The sequence below is a fragment of the Myodes glareolus genome, chromosome 5 (assembly GCF_982192425.1).
Source record: "Myodes glareolus chromosome 5, mMyoGla1.1, whole genome shotgun sequence".
Classification (NCBI taxonomy): domain Eukaryota; kingdom Metazoa; phylum Chordata; class Mammalia; order Rodentia; family Cricetidae; genus Myodes; species Myodes glareolus.
Window position 1 is genome coordinate 40,366,338 of NC_142030.1, and position 13,900 is coordinate 40,380,237.

The window sequence follows — 13,900 nt, forward strand, 5'->3', positions numbered from 1 at the left end:
AAGAGACCTTATGAGTTCTATACCATTTCCACTCAGTTGACCCAAAGTCTGTGTCATAAGAGTGAACAAGACAAGGCTTCACTTCCCAGAGCAAGTACCTGAACGAATGAAGTAAATGAAGAATTACATTTTATCCCACAGGGCTGGGAACAGGTAGGAATAGGTTAATAGTATGATTCGTTGAACTGTTTTTTAGGTCCATGATCATGGTTTAGCCCTTAGTACCTTATATTTCAGTAATATCGCACCTTTGAGATTGTAAGTAATATGTGCATTCTCACTCTAATTAACATATTATCTGTTTTTGCTCACAGAAGTAAGGCAGAAACCTTAATTCATAAAAAAACTAAACACATTTGGACAACCATTGACTATTAATCGGTATCTAATGAAATTAGATAAAAATATTTACAGTTTATGAGACAGGTATTTCTTTCTGAGTTTTCTTTGCATTAGATACCATGAATAATTTGTATTGCTTTCTAGAAATTTAAAAATTGAATACTATTTTACTAAACAAGGTAAGTTTTACTAGCATATAATTCCTGAGTGATTTTTTTTAATTTTTTTGTAATTTCTGACTTGACAGACCTTTTTCAATCATTTCCACCATTCTTATGGCAGTGTGGTAGTCAGAATGAAGATGCTGTTAGTTCACAATTTATTTTTGTTTTATTTTATGTGTATGAGTATTTTGCTTGCATGTGTATGTGTATTTATTTTTGTTTTGTTTTAATTTAACTTCTTTATTGACTCTTTGGGAATTTCACATCATGCACCTAATCCTGCTCACCTTTGGGTCTCCATATTCTCTCCTCATCCCTGTCATCACCCCCACAAAAAAAAAATAAATCAAAGAAACAAGCAAACAAACAAATGTAAAACAATAACAACAATAACAACCAAAACCCCAAACTGAACATAATAAAAACCACCACAATAGAAAAGTTTCCTTGCTTTTTCTTCTTTCCTTCCTCTCCAACACCTCTTCATTTATCCTGGTGACTTTGGAGGCTTCAGTGTGCCATGTAGAATACCTCTTTGTTCCACCAGTTTTACTGGCAATTATTCATTGCAATGAGTCACTTGGCCTGGTTCAAGGCCTCTGTCTTCTGGTACACCATCATTCCTGGATGTCACCGGAACTCCTTTGGAATATCCTGTGGCTGCCACAATTCTTGGAGTTCTTGTGGGTATCATTCCACAGGACCAGTCCCTTCACCAGCTCCAGCAGATCCTAGGATGGGTCAATTCAAGGCTTGGCTGTGGTGTAGATCTGGATGTAGCCAAGCTGATTATTCTGGGCAATTGGGTCCACCAGCCTTGGACAAGGGGATGGAGTCATCTACCTTACATGCAAGCCCTTGATGTCCCTTTACCCTGGTGGGAGCCCTCTCTTCAGCGTGCAAGGGCCAGCTCTCTTTCTGTAGTATCCAGCAAGATGCAAGGTCAGCTTTACCAGAGCCAATGAAGGGCAGAGCACCGGCTCAGCATGGCCTTCTGATTTCAACCTGTATGGTTCCTAAGGCATCCTGAGGTGACATAGGCCACAGACATTTACACAGACCCAGCTGTAAGTGACCATGGACCCAGACACAGCCCTAGGCAGCAGCTTGGACCTGGATGACATCCTGGCTTTGCTTAGAAGGAACGGCCACTCAGCTAGGAATGGTTTTGGTGATCATATGGCCGCCAGACACCACCAAGGCCACAGGTTGTAGCCCTAATCTTGGGCCTCTATGTGACCTTTGGTGGCAATGCAGGACCTAAACTTCAGCACAGACCTCAGCCATGATAGGAACATGGACCCTAGCATGGCCCTCAGGTGCAGCTAGGTCTGGATGTCACCACTGCCCCAGGGACACTATGATTCTGAAACAACATCATGGTCCTAAATCTTGGGTGTCTGTAGGGCCTTCGATCGCATGTATATCTGATATTACGGAAATGTCTGGTGACTGTGGAGGTCATAGGAGGAAGTTTTTTCCCCAGAACTGAAGGTACAGAGGATTATGAGCTGCCATGTGTGTGTTGGAAACTAAATCGGAGAGATCGGATGCTTAATAAAAGGAATCCCACACTACCTCAGAACTAAGGAAACAGATCAGTGTTTATTAAGGGGTAGACTTACAAAGTCAGGATGTTCTGCTTGAACGATGGATGAAGATCAGATCCAAAGCAAACTGAACAGCAAAACATGGTTTACGGGCAAGCAGAGAGAGGAAGGAAGGGGCCGAACACACTTCCTCCGGGTAAATAGTACATGAGGCCACATCCCAGTGGGCAGGTAGGTATCAGCTATAACCTTCCCGCAGCACTTTGGAAAAGAAAACAGTGCTCCCAAATGTGAGCCTTCTCCATACCCCTTACTTCACATTTGTGGTGGAAGAGTTCATCTTATCTGAGGGCTGGGAGATAAAGCAAATATTTTGTTTTATTTTATTTTATTTTGTAGTGGTGTGTCTGAGTGTATGTGTGTGCATCGTGTGCATTCAGGAATCGCTGGAGGCCAGAAGAGGATATTGGCAGTGTCCTGAAACTGGACTTATAGATGGTAGTGAGCCATATGCTAGGAAAGGAACTCAGGACTCTGGAAGAACAGCAAGTACTCTTAACTGAAGAGTCTTCTCTCTAGGCTAGAGCTGAATAGAGCTGAAATCTTGCAGAAGAGTAATCATTTGTGCCAGAATGCTTTGATTTTGAACAAACACTGCTGCATTCATACTTTCATACTTATTTTTTAAATTTATTTATTTATTTATTAAAAATTTCCACCTCTTCCCCACCTCCCTTTTCCCTCCAACTCCTCACCTCCCCCTCCCTATCTAGTCTAAAGATCAGTCAGGGTTCCCTGCCCCATGGGACGACCAAGGTCCTCCTCCCTCCATACAGGTCTACAAAGGTGAGCATCCAAACAAACCAGGCTCCTACAAAGTCAGTCCATGGAGTAGAATAAAAATCCCATACTTATTTTAAGAACATCCATGGATATGGATATATATATACACATTTCTCAAACAACTTATGTGGGTGTCCCTGTTGTGCATTAGCTTTGTTTTCAGAAACTTTTACCTACTATTTTCTCATCTATGTGCTCAGATGATCGTTTTCACTTTGCTTTAGCCTGCAATGCCATAAATTGTGCTCAGAGCTCACCTACTCTTCTCTTATGTACTTGAATCTTATTTTCTTCCAAGAGACACTCTTGTAAACAGGCAAGGGCCCTTGTCCTAAACAGGAATCCAGGAGTGCTATTGATAACTAACACATTCCACTGACTTGGAGATAAGACTGTCTCTTGCAGGCAAACTTGGGTGCACAGCGGGTAGGGTGTGGAAGTAAGGGGAGATGATTAGAGAGAAGGGAGAAGGGGAGGATGGGGGATAGCTTGGGGAAATGGGATGGGGGAAGGGAGGAAGGATGGATATGGGAGCAAGGAAGTATATCTCAACTAAGGGAGCCATTTAAGGGTTTGCAAGAGACTTGATTCTAGAGGGGTTCCCAGGTCCAAGGAGATGTCCCCAGATTGTTCCCTGGGCAGCAGAGGAGTGGGTGCCTGAACTGGCCTTGGCCCATAACCATACTGATGAATATTTTGCATAGCACCATAGAACCTTTATGTGGCGATGAATGGGGATAGAGACAGAGACCCACAATGGAACACAGGACTTATCTCCCTAGGTCCAAATGAGGAGCAGAAGGAGGGAGAACATGAACAAGGAAGCCAGGACCATGAGGGGGGCAATCACCCACTGATACAAAGGGACTGATTTAATGAGAGCTCACCACGGCCAGCTGGACTAGGATTAAACAAGCATGTGATCAAACTGGATTCTCTGAATGTGGCTGACATGGGGGCTTACTGAGAAGTCAGTGATAATGGCACTGGGACTGTTTTCATCTGCACATACTGACTTTTGGGGATCCTAGTCTGATTGGATGCTCACCTTCCTAGACCTGGAGGGAGGAGGGAGGAACTTGAATTTCCCACAGGGCAGGAAACCCTGATTGCTCTTAGGACTGGAGAGGGAGCAGGAGAGGGAGTGGGGGTTGTGGGAGGGTATTGGGAGGAGGGGAGAAAGTGGAAATTTTTATAAATTATTATTAATAATAATAATAATAAAAATAAAATTAAAAAAGACTATCTCTTGCTGTGGGAGCTTGTTCCGTTCCTTCAGTCAATAGCCGCTGAGATACCAACCCATTGGGGCATGGTCTCTTTCTCTTTAAAAAAGCAGCGGCTGTCCTCCACTCTCTCTCTCTGACTTCCGGCTCCACTTCCAGCTTCTAGACTCCTTTCCTGATCGAGCAGAGAGGCTGTTGTTTGGGATGGTAATCTGTAAGTTTTTTCCCCTTTGAATAAATAGCCATTCTATTAATCATAATTCAAAACTGCTGTGGGATTGTTTGTGACTTACGCCTTCAGTCTCTGAATATACTGATATTCATAATTTTCCAAACACATTGAGTTCAATTGGCCATTCCTTAAAATCACAGAAACCAAGTTGAAGAATATAATTTAAAGAAATCCATTAGACACAGGCATGTCAATACATGATGGAACATGTTGTTCTCCCAGCACCTAGAAGGCTGAAGTACATGTGTCTTCAGTTAGAGGCTACCCTGGGCTGCATAATGAGATCAAATCTTGTAAAAGAAGTCATGCAATTAGATCTTCATCATGTATCTAAATGTGCTTTTGCCACATGCCTGATTGGAATATTGATGCTTAAATATCAGTAACACAAGAGTAGATAGATATAAGGAAACTAGAGACAGACTTCATAATCTGTTTGGTCTCTGTGAAACAACAAGTGTGTAATCAGATGTGATCTTAGTGTGATGTCTATGCAACCAACTGAAAAAGTCTTTTAAGAATGTATAGTTGTCTAATACAAGACATGTAACATTATACAAACTGAGCTAGTTGCATTTATGAATTTAAGAATATATATATTCATATATACGTGTGTATATACACATACATACAGCAATCATTAATGAAAAAAGACATGGATTTGAAAGAAAAACGGCAGGACATTAATGAAAAAGGACATGGATTTTCTTGAAAAAGAACCATGGCAGGACAGTATAAGGAAGACTTGTGTGGAGAAAAGAGAATAAAGGATTGATGTGATTATATGATAATGTCAAGAAAAAGATAATCAATTGAAAATATGTCTGGCCCTGGTGATATGGCTCAGCAGGTAAAGATGCCTGACACCAAATCTGATATCATCCCCAAAACCTATGCTATGGAAGAAGAGAAGCAACTCCTGCAAATTCACCTCTGAGCTCTCACAAGTCTACAAGGGCAATTGTATCCACAACCATATAAGTGGACATAGAAGCACATACATGCACACACACAAAAAAAAAGTAGAAAAAAGATGCAATTTTAATTCCTAATTTCTCTTCTAGGAGTGACCTCTTAAATGTTCTGAGATGGGGGCTTACTATTATTGGATATGAGTAGATACAATTTCAAAGACTCTATCTAACCCAGATTCAAGAGTCATACGATCCTGGCTGTACAACATCTGTACAACATCTGTTGCGACCACCTTGACCAGTAAGGGAGACACAACACCAGAACTCTTCTTACAAGCAGTTTACTCAGGACCTTGTTACAATAGTTTCTCTCCCGGGCAAGCTCCTCCCAGCCCTTAAGTAGCCCTGGGCAGCCAATCCTGGATCTCCATGTGGGCACTGTCCATAGGTCCACTTATACGCAAGCAGCTTATGATCATCGCGTGATCCTGGCCTTAGCCAAATAAGGTGTTGTTTACCACTGAGAGCACTCGCTTTTGGGATCATGGAAGGCGGAATCTGGCGCCATCTTTTAGGTGCAGCTCCACACAGCTCTCTACAGTTCCCCCTTTTTTGTTTTAAAAGCAACAGGCAAGAGTAGAGGTCTGATCTCTGTTAAAAATGAAGCATGTACTATTGTTTATCCAAGTCCTCCACCCAGAAAACATTAGACATGCTTGGTGCCCTTTTTACAGAGCTGGGAGTTAGACACCAACCCACGTGCAATCAGACTTGGTCTTCTTGAGGTAGATGTAATTACCCTCAAGTACAGTGCGCAAGCCTCACATCCTGTGCTTATATATCTTTTAAAGTAGTTAACCAAGCTTGAGGGGACTGTCCTGCTTCAATAGCCGTGAAGGCTTGAATGATCATTGCTGCATTGCAATGTTATGAGGCTCTTATGCGACAAATGCACCACAGACATACCAGGGAGGCAAACACCATTAGGCCTGTCAGGGCTCCTATTCCCACCCACTCCTTAAAAATAACTAAAAGTTCGTTTCAACATATTAAGAAAAGCATTAGCAGTAGGTAATTCCAACCGTGTGGCACTCAGGGAAATAATCTGGTTGATTAAGGTGTCCGTCAGGTTCTTGAACTCCTTGCTCCAGTTTCCCTGTAGGTATGTGCTCAGCTGCCGGCTCAGGTTACCGTTCTTTGTAAAATTCTCAGCCAATCTGGAAGTAATGCATAAAGAGGAGAGGGAATGAATACATCCTACACTGGTTAAGGTTACTAAATCATCCACTTGATCTTGCAAGAGGTCTACTCTTTGGTTTACTGTCAAAATACCAGCTTTTAAATGACCATCAATAGATTTCAAAGTGGTCATTGTGGAGGCTGTCCTCTCCACGATTTCATTAACTGTCTCTGCAATCTGAGTTGTTGCAGCCATGGCAACAGCAGCTGTCGTGACAGCTGCAGCAGATACAGCAAGTGTGGAGACTAGGGCTGCTGTTATCCCAAAGTCTCGTTTTGTTCTGAGCAAATGAGCAATTGGGAAGGTACCAGTATCAACTCTGACTGGGATGGGAACATGTGTGGGAACTCTCATCAGCACAGCTGTGTTATAAGTACCATTCCAGCACTGACTTGTGAGGCAAGTTGCCTTAGAGGAATTACAATAGATCACATTCTCTGTGGCATTGGTAATATTATTCAGCAAAAAGAAGAAGGGTGCCTTTAAGCACACTGGACTGGCAGAAACGGTAAGGTTGTTCATCATTTTATTTATAGTAACATTTGAAAGAATTCCCTTCATATCTCGACTGGCAGAGATGTTAAGTAGCTGGACAGTCAAATTACGAAGGGCAGCAAAAGGCTCTAGCGATGAAAATGTCCCTTTTTCATTAGAAAGAGTCCGTTGAAACCAGGGCCAAGTATTTTTCTTATTAGTTTTCTGATTAGTCCGATTAGCAAGACTAAAGGAATATCTTCCTAAAGAAGGGGTAAATTCAAAACCTGATGCAATCTGCTTTGACTTATGATCTGGGCTTTGACATGGTGTCCAATGAGGGGGTACCCTAAATTAGGGGCACAATAAGGTAATACTTGTCAAGTGGTGGAATTCCCTAATCCAAAGCATGAGCTTGAAGGCCGAAGCCCTTCCATCAACATCAATAAGGTAGTAATACTTGTGGCATTACTACCATTGTTACCGCTGCCCATGCCTGAAGAAGCACCCGTATTTATTGTTTTCAGTGCTTCTGCAAGCATGGCAAAAGTCACATGATTATCGGTCAACGGGTCAAGCCAATTACCCACCGAGCTATTTTTCAACCATATACATGGGTTAGAATTATTTTCAAGAGAAAAACATAAGGCTCCTTGAAGAAGAACATCAGTTGCATTATACATAGCCATGCTAGGCTATGTATAGGAGGGACAAAAGGAACTTTAAGTTCCTATGTATAAGAGGAACTTTATGTCCCTCTAAATTTACGCAGGGTAAGCCTAATTCACAACTAGTAGAAAAAAGACAGGTAAAACTTTTGACGTAGAATGAACAGGTATAGGAATTGGCCATGCTTTTGCTATGACCCACAAGATTTGTTCATTGGCCTGGATCAACAATGGGGACATCAGGACTGTCACCATCAGTAGGATCACAGTCTGAGGCTTCATCTTGCTTGTCGTTCCTCTGCACTTGTACTTTTCTCACCAAGCGCTCCGGTACCCAAATAGAGTCCAAATGATCCTGTGGAAAAACACAAACAGAGCCTCATGCCCATGCCAGCATGGGATCAGGGCCATGCCAGACCCCTGTCAGAGTGTCCTTCCATTTTATCAATCTTTTTAAAGGATTGGATGGACAAGAATGCCTGTCCGCTGCAGACTGATTGGTATTGTCCAAATTTAAAAAATTAAGTGTAAACAAGGCTAAGGAAAGTCTATTCTTTGGGGTCTGTTGATGACTTATTCCCCCTTTTTGTTTTTGAAGCAATTCCTTTAAGGAGCGATGAGCATGCTCTACAATACCTTGGCCTTGTGGATTATAAGGCAGTCCATGTATGAGTTGAACACCTATGCGTTGGCAGAAGGAGGTGAACTTTTGTCCCATATAAGCAGGACCATTGTCTGTTTTCAGTTGCTGGGGTTTTCCCCAGGTGGCCCACGCTTTTAGACAATGAGCAATCACTTGGGTTGCCTATTCCCCTGTCATGGGTGTGGCATGAATAATGCCGGAGGACGTATCCATGGAGACATGTACGTATTTTACCTTACCAAACTCAGAGAGATGGGTAACATCCATCTGCCAAAGTTTAAGAGGGAGCAATCCACGCGGATTGTCCCCCAAAGTTTGAAGGTAATGATGTATGACACATTGTGGACAATCCACAACCACCTTGCATGCATGAGCACGGGAAATGGCAAATTTTTGTTGTAGGGTTTTGGCGTTAACATGAAACTCTTTATGAAATCATGAGCCCTCTGCAGGGCAGAGGCAAGAAACATCCATTCTTGTCTGGTACACTGATCAACCTTGTCACTGCCGGCAGCCAGGGGGCCTGGCAAACCTGTATGTGCATGAATGTGCTGTACAAAGAAAGGATTCTTACATTGCCAGAGTAATAGCTGTAATTGTGTAAATAGCCTATGTACCAGGCTGGAGGATTTAATAGGTCCAGCGCACTCAAGGTATTTTAAAGTGTTAAAAACATAACAAGAATCCGAAATAAAATTAAATGTAAATGAACAGGATTTAAACACCTCAACCACGATTGCTAGCTCCACTTGCTGAGGAGCTCCAGGAGAAAACTGATATTTAACCGGTTCTATGGAGTCCACCATGTAAGCACCACAGCCAGTCCTAGATCCATCTGTAAATATAACACTGGCTCCTGGAATGGGCCGTAAAGCAGTGATCTTTGGAAAAACTACTGAATGTTCTTTAAAAAGGTTAACAGTGGATGCTTAGGAAAACGACAATCGATGCTCCCAGAATAGGAGCACCATAAAATAACCCAATCATAAATAGTGGCACATAAAATATTAACTTGATTAGTATCATATGGGGTGACTATTACACATGGTGCAACTCCAAAATGTTGCAGGCAATTTTGAATGCCTTACTGAGCAAGCAATAGGATAATATTCTATGGATTTCGCGGGGGAAATCCTGGGATGAATCCAAAGTAATGGTCCTTCCTGCCACAGAATGCTCGTGGGTTGTAGATTAGTGGGTAAAATGCATAAAGCAATATCTTTTTCAGCCTGCATGGGTTTTAAAAAGGCTTTAGATAATTTTTCCTCTACGAGAGAGTGCTTGTCGAGCTTCACTGGTTAATTTTTTGGGAGAATCTATAGCTACATCACCAACTAAAAGATCATACAATGGTTTTAACTCATAATTTGACATGTCCAAACTGCCCCTGATTCAATTTATATCTCCCAATAATTTTTGAAAATCATTTAATGTATGCAAATGATCTTTTCTTAATTCTACCTTTTGTGGTATAATTTGATTATATGTTATTTTAGACCCTAAATAATTTACTACCTCGTCTTGTTGAACCTTTTCTGGAGCTATACATAGACCCTTCCTTTGTAATTCCCCCACCAAAATACTGTATGCCTCATGCAAAGTTTGCTCTTTCTTTGCCACCAGGAGAATATCATCCATATAATGGAGACATTTCACAGTTGGAAAACAAGCCCGTTAGGGCTCCAAAGCAGCAGCTACAAATAATTGACACATACTAGGACTATTGGCCATACCCTGAGGTAGAATAATCCATTGATATCTTTTATCAGGTTCCTTATGGTTGACTGATGGTAAGGTAAAGACAAATCTTTCACTGTCCTTGCTATTTAAAGGGATGGAAAAGAAACAATCTTTTATGTCTACTTCTATAATGGGCCAACTCTCTGGTAATGCAGGTATCAAGGGGAGGTCACGTTGAACAGGCCCCATAATTTTCATCTGTGCATTTATAGTGCGAAGATCATGTAATAATCTCCATTTTCCAGACTTCTTTTTTATAATAAAAATAGGAGTATTCCAAGGGGAGAGGGAGGGTTCTATATGCCCTTCCTCTAGCTGTTCTTGCACTAACTGATGGGCTGCTTGTAGTTTTTCAGAAGATAATGGCCACTGAGGAACCCACACTGGCTCTTCCATTTTCCAGGAAATGGGAATTCCTTCCTCAGCGGCCCATAAAAAAAAAAACCCAACCCTTGTCTGGGTTTTTTTGGTTTTTCCTCTATAGGATCTTTCTGTTCCTGCAAGAATTTTCCCAGGCCAAACTCAGGATGGCAGCCCATGTTTTTCATAATAGCTTGAGCCTTATCAGAATATTCATTACTTAACTTAAACCCCATAGATTTCATATATCTCTTCCCCATAATGATACTGGGAGCTCTAGGACATATGACTGTATTTGTCCGGAGTGTCCTTCTTCATCTTGCCAGGTTAACAAGCTTGCACTAACATCAGGGGCTTTTGCATACCCCAGTCCTTGTAAAGTATGCATAGAGGCCTGGACGAGCCACCTGCACGGCCAATCCTTGCTAGCTATAATACTTTTATCTGCTCCAGTGTCCAGGAACCCTGTAATCTTGGTGCCATTAATAGCCAATTGTAAGGTAGGCCTCTGATCTAAACTCAAAGACAGGAAGGTAAGATCTGTTCCTGAGGAGCCAAATCCTTGACTACCTCTCTCTCTGTTCTGTGCTGGAAATCTATCATGCAAGCTGGGCAGGCTAACAAGCTGTGCAATTCGATCACCGGGAGATATGGCACTAATATCCTTGGGTGACTCCACCATAATTTTAACAATGCCTGTTTAGTCTGGATCAATTATTCTGGGATAAACCCGTAGGCCTCTCAAAGTAGTAGATGACCTGCCTATCAATAACCCTACTGTGCCTGGTTGGAGAGGGCCTTGAAAGTCAGAGTCTATTGTTTGAATTCCCATTCAAGGGATTAATATGAGCCTGGTGGTGGCACGGAGGTCCAATCCTTCTGAACCCGCAGTGGCTCTCCACGGTTCTGTGGGTGTCTGAATGTCGGCCATTGCTCCAGTTTCCCTTCCTGTATCTGCTTGTCCATTGCCCCATATATTTGAGAGCCCTGAGGCCGAGGGCCCCGCTGTCCGGTTTTTGACCTAGCATTAGGTTCGAGGGGTCGTCCGTTGATATCCTTGATGGATCTGCACTCATTGGCCCAATGCTTTCCTTTCTTGCATTTGGGGCATATCCCTGGATTTGGATTCTGGCTAATTCCTGGTCCCTGGGTATTCCCCTGCCAAGCATTTCCTCCTTGAGGTCAGTTGCGCTTAATGTGGCCTGGCTTCCCACATTGAAAGCAAGTTCCTGTATTGCCCCCATTTTTGATCAATCTAAGTACTGCAGCTGCCAGTCTGGCATTGGTTAATGGACCTCCCAATTCTCTACATGCTCTCATCCAGACTTCTAATCCTCTATTTTTATATGGGGTGATAGCCGCTCTGCACTCCTGGGTACATTGTTCATACACTAGCTGCTTGACAAATGGCATAGTGGTGTCTGGGTCACCAAAGATCTTTCCTGCCACTTCTACCATCCTAGTCACATAATCAGCAAAAGGCTACATAGGTCCTTGAAGGATCTTAGTCAAATTACCTATTACCTCCCCTTTATTAGGTAAGGTCTTCCATGCTCTTGTGGCAATGTTATTAATCTGATCATACACTTGAGGAGGATATCCATTTTGCTGGTTGGCAAACCTGCCTTGTCCAAGCAACATAACTGTGTCCCAGACTGCTTGTGCCCCTCCAGCTGCTAGATTTATTGCAGCCTGAGCATTGGCCAATTCAATTAAAAGAGCTTTCCAATCTAGATACTGGTCAGGGGACAAACATGCTCGTGCTAGGTTCATCCAATCAGCTGGAGTCATGGCGTATCTATGTAGAGCTTCCACTTGGGCCACCGTAAAGGCGGCTGTAGCGCCATAAGTCTGGACAGATTCTGCCAATGTCTTGATGACCTTAAAATCCAAAGGCTCATGGAATCGATTGCCTTGCGGATCCTGAAATACAAGAAATGCTGAGACTGTCATCATTTCTGCCCTGACTTCTCTCCATACCTTAGGACTGAAAGAAATCCCTCCCTCTGCTCCTACAACCTCCGGATACGGGGGCGGAGCTGAAGGGGTTACAGTCCTGTGCATGCCTTTAGATGTCTTATTTTTCTCTCCGTTTCCCTTTTTCTTGGAGATTTTCATTCTTTTTAATGTTTCCCTAAGGGTTTCTCTATCTTCTTCATCCATTTCTGTCTCTGTGTCTGGTGTCTCTGGGTCTGGCCCTGTCTCTGAGCTCGAGGAGACAGAAGAGTCTGATTCCTTCAATTCTGACAGGCTAGGATATAATCGACCCTTTTGCTTTTCCTGGGCCCTTTTCTTCTTTCATCTACCTTAATCTGTATCAGATGCCACATCAGACTTTGCCTTTTTAGAGGCTGCCGTTTCTGAAGCTGCCCTCTCTGAATGTTCCTCCTGTAATATCTCTAAGGTTGCTTGGCCATTTTCTACTGCTTCCCTGCACTTTTGATCCTCGAGGCAGCTTTTCACTAATTTCCAGATAGGTCTTACTCCAGCCTTAAGCATTCCCTGTTCTGCAGCAAACTCAAGGTCTCTACCTAGCTTTTCCCATGACGGAGTCGTAAGCTTCCCGGAGACTGCAAACTAAGGTGCAGTGGTATCACATTCCTCCAGGAACCTCCAAAAGGTACTTTTCTTAAGTTTTAGATTTTTTGAAAGACGCAGCTCGTTCAAAGTCAGAAAAATTGAGTGAGAAGGAGAATTCCCCATGTCTATTCACTGAGGATTCTCAATACACTCCCTACAGCAATAAGTAATAATGATTAACCAGAATACTGTATTCAAGAGTACCCAAGCTGCTAAGAGCAAGTAATAATCCATCAACAATATCCAGCAATTTTACTTTCAGTTCGGACTAGCAAACCGAATGTGCTCTACAGACTTGTAACCCATCAGCTGTAGTAGGCTTTACTTTCACTTTTGATTTGTCTGCTCTAGTCGACTCTACTTCCCCGCTCTCCCTTTGTTTACAGGCGAGAGCAAATAACCAGCTTTTGTCGCGGATCCCCAATCTTACCTGAGGACTTACTGGTGCCCCCACTGACTGCTGCAAGTTCTGGGCTACAGGGAGAGGAGAGGCGAATTCCCCGTATGGGCCACCACTTGTCGTGACTGCCTCGACCAGCAAGGAAGACGCAACACCGGAGCTCTTCTTGCAAGCAGTTTATTCAGGACCTTTTTACAATAGCTTTTCTCTCCGGGCAAGCTCCTCCCAGCCCTGAAGTAGCCCTGGGCAGCCAATCCTGGATCGCCACGTGGGCACTGTCCATAGGTCCACTTATATGCACGCAGCTTACGATCATCGAGTGATCCTAGCCTTAGCCAAATAAGGTGTTGTTTACCACTGAGAGCACTCGCTTTTGGGATCATGGAAGGTGGAAGCCGGTGCCATCTTTTAGGTGCGGCTCCACGCAACTCTCTACAAACATCAAGACAATATTTATTTGTAACTTTCACTATTTTCCTTGGTTCTTGTTCTGACAAGAAAATTGCAAGAGTCACCATGAAACC

General features: G+C 42.9%; 1 long non-coding RNA gene across 1 annotated transcript; it reads right to left on the reverse strand.

Moving 5' to 3' along the window:
• Positions 1 to 5,596: 5,596 nt before the first annotated feature.
• Positions 5,597 to 13,558, reverse strand: LOC125414300 (uncharacterized). Its single transcript, XR_015737798.1, has 3 exons — positions 13,407 to 13,558; positions 7,856 to 8,008; positions 5,597 to 6,488 (listed from the first exon to the last, which is right to left on the reverse strand). It is a non-coding gene; the product is annotated as an uncharacterized LOC125414300 (long non-coding RNA).
• Between the last annotated feature and the right edge of the window lie 342 nt (positions 13,559 to 13,900).